This window comes from Tupaia chinensis, unplaced genomic scaffold (genome assembly GCF_000334495.1).
Source record: "Tupaia chinensis unplaced genomic scaffold, TupChi_1.0 Scaffold000147_1, whole genome shotgun sequence".
NCBI classification, from domain to species: domain Eukaryota; kingdom Metazoa; phylum Chordata; class Mammalia; order Scandentia; family Tupaiidae; genus Tupaia; species Tupaia belangeri.
The window spans coordinates 978,898-986,897 of record NW_006159617.1 but is presented as its reverse complement, the minus strand read 5'-3'; the positions used below and the strand labels follow the sequence as shown (position 1 = coordinate 986,897).

The following is an 8,000-nucleotide window of genomic DNA, read 5'->3' as shown; positions in this document are numbered from 1 at the left end:
TGCTGGAGAAACAGAGAGGCAGAAAGACAGAGAGAAAATGAGAAATCACCTCCTAGGGGGAATGGCCATACTGCAATCCCTTCTCCTCCATTCCCTTCTTGGGGATTTTGGCCATACATGCACAAGCACTTGGTGTGACTTTCAGCTGCTGGGCCAAGGAATCAAACTGCAGTCAACCATGTGGGAATCCAGCACCTTAATCACTATGCCATCTGCAGGCATGAAAGGTAAAACTCTTAAAGGTGAGGTTCTGCCTCTTTGACCCACGCTTTTCAATAATGATCTTTCCAGACCTTTTCATGAGGTTCCAGGTATATAAAATCTGAGGATGTAAGTTGTTAGAGATCATCTGTCTCACAGACTCATAGGAAGGCAGTCAGACCTGAGACACTTCTCAGAGTCTTTGCTTTCTTCATTCTGGAACATGGAGCAGTAATGGACCCAGTGAATGGGTGCTGCTCAGCAGGGAGCATGTCAGATGCCAAGGAAGGACTACGAGTTAGTTTCATGGCAGGACTTGTGTCTCCTGATGTTGGACAAGTACTCTGACTTCCTGGTGTTCACATGTATCTCTGAGATGAACACTGACCTTCACTCTTCTCCTGGTGCTTTTGATTACTAAATGATATTCTAGTCCATTCTATTGATAATAACCACAAATACCTAAGTTCGGTTAATTTAAGAAAATAGAGGTTTATTCAGTTCATGTCATGGCAGTCCAGGGGTTACATCTAGTGAGGCTGAACCACAACTTGGCAGATAGAAGGAAAACATAGTCTTATGCGCCACGTGTGTCTACTCTGGTCCTATTTTCTCTGCTTATAGCCCACCAGTAGTCAATCATAGGGGCCCCACCTCAGCCACTTAATTATCCTTAAATCTTCACCTTTCAACACCATGCAGGTATGACGTTTCCCATTGATACCTTCATAATACAATCAAATTCTAGAACATGAAATTTTGAGAGACACAAATAAAAGTTCAAGGGTTAATATATTAAAAAGTACTATTGGTATGCTGCCACATATACATATGAACCTTATTAATACAATGAATGTTGATTTCATCATGTCTACTCATTATTGGGGCCCTGCAAGATCATTTTACTAAGGGTACCATAAAAATTTCTATGCAGTGTCCAATAAGATCTCTTCACTTCTAACCCCATCGATGTCATATAATCTACACCGATGACTATCCAGGTTGAAGAGTTTTCCAGATGTGGTCAGAGTTTCCCCTTACCCACTTTCTCCCATGCAGTGAACCCCACTGACTCATATACTGGTTGTCACACAGCACCTACTCCGTCTGCTTCAGCACCTTGAGATTGTACTTTGTGACTCAGCCTAAATCCGTTTCCATCTCAATGTGGCTTCTTTCAGAGATGTCATCTTCAGAGAGTTCTGCTGGGTTGTTACCTTCTATCTCAATAATAAGAGACAGTGGCCTTTGAAACCTGGCAATTTGAGTTCTCCTGGTGGCAGGGTTATGCCAGGAACATGTTTCCCGCAGATCATCTGTGTCTGGCAAACTCACAGCTACATCCTCTAAGTTTCACATGTAGGTGAAAACCGGTTACTTCTCCCTAGTCCCTCTAAACGGTCATCATATCTCTAGCTGGGCCATCTGCCTGTTTCTAACCAATTGCTGCTGCCATAAACATGGAAGGCTCTTTTTAGCCATGTGTGAGTTACATATTGCCCTTAAGGCAGCTCCACGTGCGCCTTTTCTGAAACCTAGAATGCACTTAGCTTCCCAAAGGGAAATAGAGGAAACTGTCCCAGAAGGGAGGAAAAGGTGGATGACACAATACTAACCCAAAGAAGTTAGTTAGTAGACAATACAGGTATAGATCAAGTCTACACTTACGCATTTAAACTGTGATCCAATGGAACAAGCATTGGGATGAATAGAATTCTTTAGAACCAGGAATATTTGTCACTGTCCCCACAGCAGGATTTATTGAGTATGTTCATGATGTGAATGTGAAACAATTTAGAGAAAAAGTATACTCACAAGTAATGTGATCTAAGATACAAGACAAAAAAATCTAATGTATGTCAAGTGGACAGAAAATGGAAAAAGTGATATGAAAAATAGCAACCAAAATAAAGAAAAGGGTACAGTTAAGGTATCTAAACAAAATTCAACATTATTTTAGCTTATTAAAATATTTTACACTAGGACCAGCAGATGGCATTGTGTGTACCAAAGGCCTAGGGAAAAAGACAGCTTTACCCTCCTGGAGTTACTCAGCTGCTCCTTACAGGAGATAAAACCAAAAATCATAGGATCTACTGGAGTTTAGGTTCTCTTCTCAGGGCAACATCTCTCTCACAGATCAGAAGAGGTGTAGGAAGTTTAGATAAAATGCTGTAATTAATTTGACAATTTACCTTAACCTTTGATTTAACTTAACAAGACAAACAAAAAAGGCCTGATTGCTTGTGGTCTAAATACCTGAGTCACTATGGTAATCCTGAAGGCTGGGAATTTAGGTTCCACTGAAAGGCAAGATCTGGAAAAGCCCAGGTCAGAGCCTCTGCCTAAAAACAACAAAACCCTAAATGTTTCTAATGTGGGAGCCTTGGGCACTGGACAACGCCCGTAACTGACATCTTCCGTTCCCCACTAGGGTCTGTCCCCAATATAAAGGAGTTGGCTACTGGAAATAGGAATGCCCCAAGCTCTGGAAAACAAACAAACAAACACAAAACAAAACAACAAGAAAACAACGTCTTTTTTTTTTTTCTGCTTGTAAATTAATGCCCATTTATGTTCACATCCTTTCATCATTGAGACATTTATATACATATGCAGACTCTGCTCCTTAACAAAAGGGAAACTAAAAAACTCAAGGATATTTTTGCACTTAAAAGGAAAAATAAAACCAAATAATATCAGGTGCCTTGAGAGAAAGCACTCTTTATAAGGTCTTGGTTTTCCACAGTTTTCTCTGTGACAGCAGCTTCCATCTCTGATGAAATAGAGCCATGGCATCAAATGGCACAAAATGTAATGGACACACAGGACTGTCAAGTGTAATAAACCAAATATTTACATTAAGCACAATACAGCAATTTATTTAGATGCTTAAAATGAATACAAAGGGAAATAAAGATCACAAAATTATACATACTACAACAGTGTGTCATATATTAGATGGTATAAATGAATACACCAGGGTGGTGTTTAACTAAAGATAAAACTAAATATCCAAAATGCAGCAGTCATTAGTTTGCTGCTTCAACACAACACACTTTTATACAGATCTAAAAGGTCAAAATTAGTAGCTGCAAAGTCAATTCTTACATGTGATTTTAGCTTAAAAGATTTCAGAAAACAGATCTGAAATACATTTTCATTTTTGACAGCTGTAATGTTGAGGATATTGAGAACAAGAAAAATTCTACAATACAAGAGAGTCCAGATATGTATCTTATGTGACTGGCCTCTGTTGCAAGATTGTACAAGGTTATGTGCAAAAACTAAGTCTGTCCAAAAGTCCATACTAGAGCAGTTTCAAGCTTTTGCTAGATAAACTAGATATAGCATTTATTACACAGCAAGGGCAACACTAAAGAAAGAAGCAAATCTATGATGAGCACACAATAACAATATCATAAGCATCACTTGAATAGGTCTAAAAGACTGTACAAATGTACATTTCAACTATTCAGAATGAATACATGAAAAAAAAATCAATATTTCCAAAGTCTATTATACACGTTAGACTGGTAGCTTGTATGTTGGCCCTATCCTACCGGGTGAACCAGAATAATGCTTCTCAAGGACATCCAATCATTTTACAGAGGGAAGGTTGAGAAGGCAGATAAAGTAAACCTCTGCTTTTCCTTGTGTGCGTTCGTGAGCCACCAGCTTATTGGTTTTTCACATTTAGTTACTGTGTCTGTCAGAGAAGATTCAGAAGCAAGATCAATCAATCATGTGTCATAGACTTAGAAATAACCACTGGGACTGCAGTGGCCATGTATCCCCACAGCCCACTAACCAGTACTCATGAGGCAGCACCAGTGAGAAGACAGCTGTGCAGTCACAATGGAAGGAGAACAGAGCTCCAGGCTGTAGCATGTCACTGATGCTGGGACACCTGGCACCTAGGCCTGTTGGCTGCTCAGTTTCACTCCAGTCAAGCTGCCATGCATCGGCTCAGTGACCCTGTCAGTCATGCTGTCAAACTGCTCCCCATCCTCACTGTCAATTGTGCTATTCTGCCACTCACTCTGGGGGTTAGATAAGCGCTCATCATTCCCCGATGTGTTCTTCCACTGTGACTGGTCCTTGGACCAAAACCCTCCAACTTTTCCATAGGAACTATTCTTCCACTTCAACTGCTCATGGTAGCTTTTTTTTTTTTTTTTCAGCTGGGCTACTGCTCCTTTCCCTTTTCCTTAGACCAAAACCCTTCAACTTTTCCATAGGAACTATTCTTCCACTTCAACTGCTCTCTGTCACCTGGCATGGTAGCCTTTTTTTTGGCAGCTGGCTTACTGTTCCTTCCATCTTCACTCTGGGAAGACTCGTCAGACCAGGTTCCTGGTTTCCTTTCACATGTATTATCCTCAAAGTCTGAACCTTGCTGGGAACCAGGCCCGCTCTCAGATGGAGAGGGGCTCCATCTTTCCACTCAACACCATCATCTTGGTCAACTCACTATCAGAAGCATCACGCATTAGTTTGGCTGGTTCCTCAGTCAAATGAAGAGTTCCGTATTTTGAACCATTTTCCTCTTTTTGGTCTTGCTTCTCTTCAGATTCTATAGCATCCTCAGGAATCACCTTCGATACATGTTCCTCCAGGTTATCATTAGAGATTTTAGGCTCTACTTCAAACACAGGGTCAAAAGGGCTACCACTGCCATTGGATTCTTCTTCTAAATTTTCAAAACTGTCTGAGGAGTTGTCATCTTTCTTCCCAAGACTGAGCTTTTTGTCAGCAGTCTTACTAGCGTTGACTCTAGAATCCTTTTCATCATGATTTTCAAACAGCCATTCGGCATCAAAATCCATCTCATGCTTGACTTTATTCAATTCTTTCATGTTAAAGCCCAGTAACACACCAGGCTTGCACTTTTCACAATCACGGACACACTTCCTTTTGTTACTAAAATGGGAAGCAATGTCACTCTTCCACAACCATAAACTGTCCGCTAGTTTCTCAATTTCTCTCCTGGTAGGATAGGGCTGTTTATTGAAATACTTTGTTAGAAAGCTTTTCCTGGCTTCATAGGAATCATCTTCATGACCCCTGGGGTCTAACGCTAAAACAACAGGCTCTTCAGGTTTCTCTTCAAAGCAGCTGGGTGAATCGCTATCATTGTCCAGCTTTTGCTTTTTTAGCAAGGGAAATTCCGTTTGCTCATAAGTGCGCTTCACTGGTGCCAGGCCTGGAGACTGATTAAGCCGAGACGGTGCAGTTGTCTCATCCTGGCCATTTTGGGTCTTCCCAACACCCCGGCAGTGAACAAGATGCAGAGTGCTAGTTGAGGCGGTCATGTTGCTAGTATACACACTGAGGCAATGGATACACTTGTAGGTGAGTTCTTTCTCAACTGGATGAACAGTCTGAATAACTTGGTGCCTCTCTCGTAAGTGATGTGCAAGTGCATCAGATATAGGTCCTTTCAGGATTGAGAAACAAAGAGGACAAAGGGTTTTCCCAACATCTTTTTTATAGGGCACTGCAGCTTGAGGTGAACTTTTAACAGGGATATCTGCCTTTTCCTGAACTTTTGGCTGTGGCTTTGGAGGAGGTGGAGGATTATTTTGGGCATGATAAGCAACAGATTCAGCTGGGGCATCCCTCAGGTTGTACGTAGTTACCAGGAGATGGATGTTGGTGTGACTACCCTGCTGCAATGTCAAATCAAAACTCAAAGTCGAATCTGTTTTAGGTCCCATCTCATCAATGTGAACCATCCACATGTGCGCTGCCATCTTTCCCACATCATTGAAAGTTGAACGGCAATATGGACAAGAAAGACCATGAATTAACATGTGGTCGAGCAGGGTATCTGTGGGAAAATAGCGATTACAGTAGAGGCATCTGCTAGTAAAATTATGTATTTTCATAATGTAGTTGGCTACTGCAGGGACTTTTTCAGCTTTATGTTCTTTTTCGAAGTGCACACTATAGACATTTTCAGGAAGAAGCTCATTACAGATTGTACAAATATTCCACTTTTGAGTTGAGCAATTATTAGGTGGAGGAGGGAGTACGGCAGTTAATATGGTATTGGAACTAGGCTGGCCTAATCCTCTGGATGCCTGTGATTGGGAGAGGGAAGACGACTTTAACTGGCTTGATGAAAGGGAAGAGGCTTTAGCAGATTGCAGGGAGTATGATGCTGGTTCTTGGGACCTTTGCTCTGACCCAAGCCCATAAGACCTTCCATTTCCACTCAGAAGTAACTGCTTCACAGATTGAGACTGTTGAGGAATGGAAACTGATGCGTTGCCACTTAGACCCAGTCTCATTGACTGACCAACGCCTTAGCCTTGGCCTACAGATTTGACTCTGTAATTGTTCTGCTGTAGGTGAACACTGGACATCACATTGACTCCTGTAGAATTTAAATTAGGCTTTGGTATTGAGAGTCAATTGACCATCTGCTGGGATGGTAAAGATGGGACATTTCCAGAAGCAATGGAACCAATTCTTGGTGGAAGTCCCATGCCTTTCTTCTCTTGAGGTTTGGGAGCAATTAGCATCAAAGGTTTCGATCGGGGAACCACCACATTTGTGTGCCCAATCATGGCAGTGACCTGATAACCTATGTGTTCATGGTCTTCTATGACATGTTATAACAAAGCTTCATAGGACTTTGGCATGAAAAGGCATCGCTTGCAGTGAATACTACTCTCTTCTCGGGCATTTGAGCCCAAGGGAACCGCACCGTTGAGTGATTTTTCTCCTGTCTTTGCTGCCACATGCTGAAAATGTCCCCTGTAAATGTGCTTCCTAACTATTTCATAAAGAGGACCTCAGTAAGTGCACTTCTTACAGTAATAAACAGCTTGCTCTATACTGTCAGCCTGTTTAGGTTTAAGGCCATCATTTTTGTTTTTAATCTTTGAAAGTGCTGAGGTTGCTACTTGGTGCGCTGGTGTTTGGAGCATGAAAGATTTTAATGTGTGTTTCCAAAGTCTTTTTGTCTGCATTAAAGGTACAGTAGGGGCAATTAAGGAGACTCCTATTTTCAAAGTCTTCACTATGGACATTCTGGTAATGACTTTTGTAGGCAGAGAAGAATTTTGAGGAAAATGGAAAAGCGCTACAGCAAAAAGGTTTTGTCCAATAGTCCTAAAAAGCAAACAAAAACAAAAATCAAAAAACAAACAAAACACACACACACACACAAACTAGAATCAGAATGCCACTTCAGACAGGCAAGAACAGGTTCTAGATTTTTTTCTTCCATTCTCACGATGCTATTTTAAGGATGGAAATCCTGGTTTTTTGTAAGTGAAGGGTCCCACAGTCCTACATCCTCCCATGTAGTGTTTTTCAAATAAAAGTCATTAGGTTCAAACTGTTTAAAATCTTCTGTATGTTCTTTCCAGTATTCCAACCCAATGTCACTAAGTATCTTTTTCACAGTTTTCCGGGCGTTTCTTAAACTACCAAGATTGTTGACAGGAAGTTGGAACATAGTTTTGGTGTGAATTGACAAAGTGGTCCAAAGAGCAAGGCAGGAAACGGAGTCCAGATCCTCAAAATGGTAGTACAGGGCATAACCACTAGGCCACCTATCAGTTCAGTACAAAAAAGTACAACCCTGTGCATCATAGTGCAAACGCTGGGGCCGAGGTTTCGCATTGTGCATCCCACACCTTGACTCAGCCTCGAGGTGCGCGCGGGGCCGACGTGCTCCCGGACCAAACAGCGGCGAACGGATGGCGGCGGCACGGCGGGCTCCGGCTGGGCGGGCTCCGGCTGGGCGGGCTCCGGCTGGACGGGCTCCGGCTGGACGGGCTCCG

The 8,000-nt window shown here is 42.0% G+C and overlaps 1 pseudogene; it reads right to left on the bottom strand.

The window, feature by feature from the left end:
* Positions 1-3,790: 3,790 nt before the first annotated feature.
* Positions 3,791-7,892, bottom strand: LOC102493077 (activity-dependent neuroprotector homeobox protein-like; annotated as a pseudogene).
* Positions 7,893-8,000: the final 108 nt, after the last annotated feature.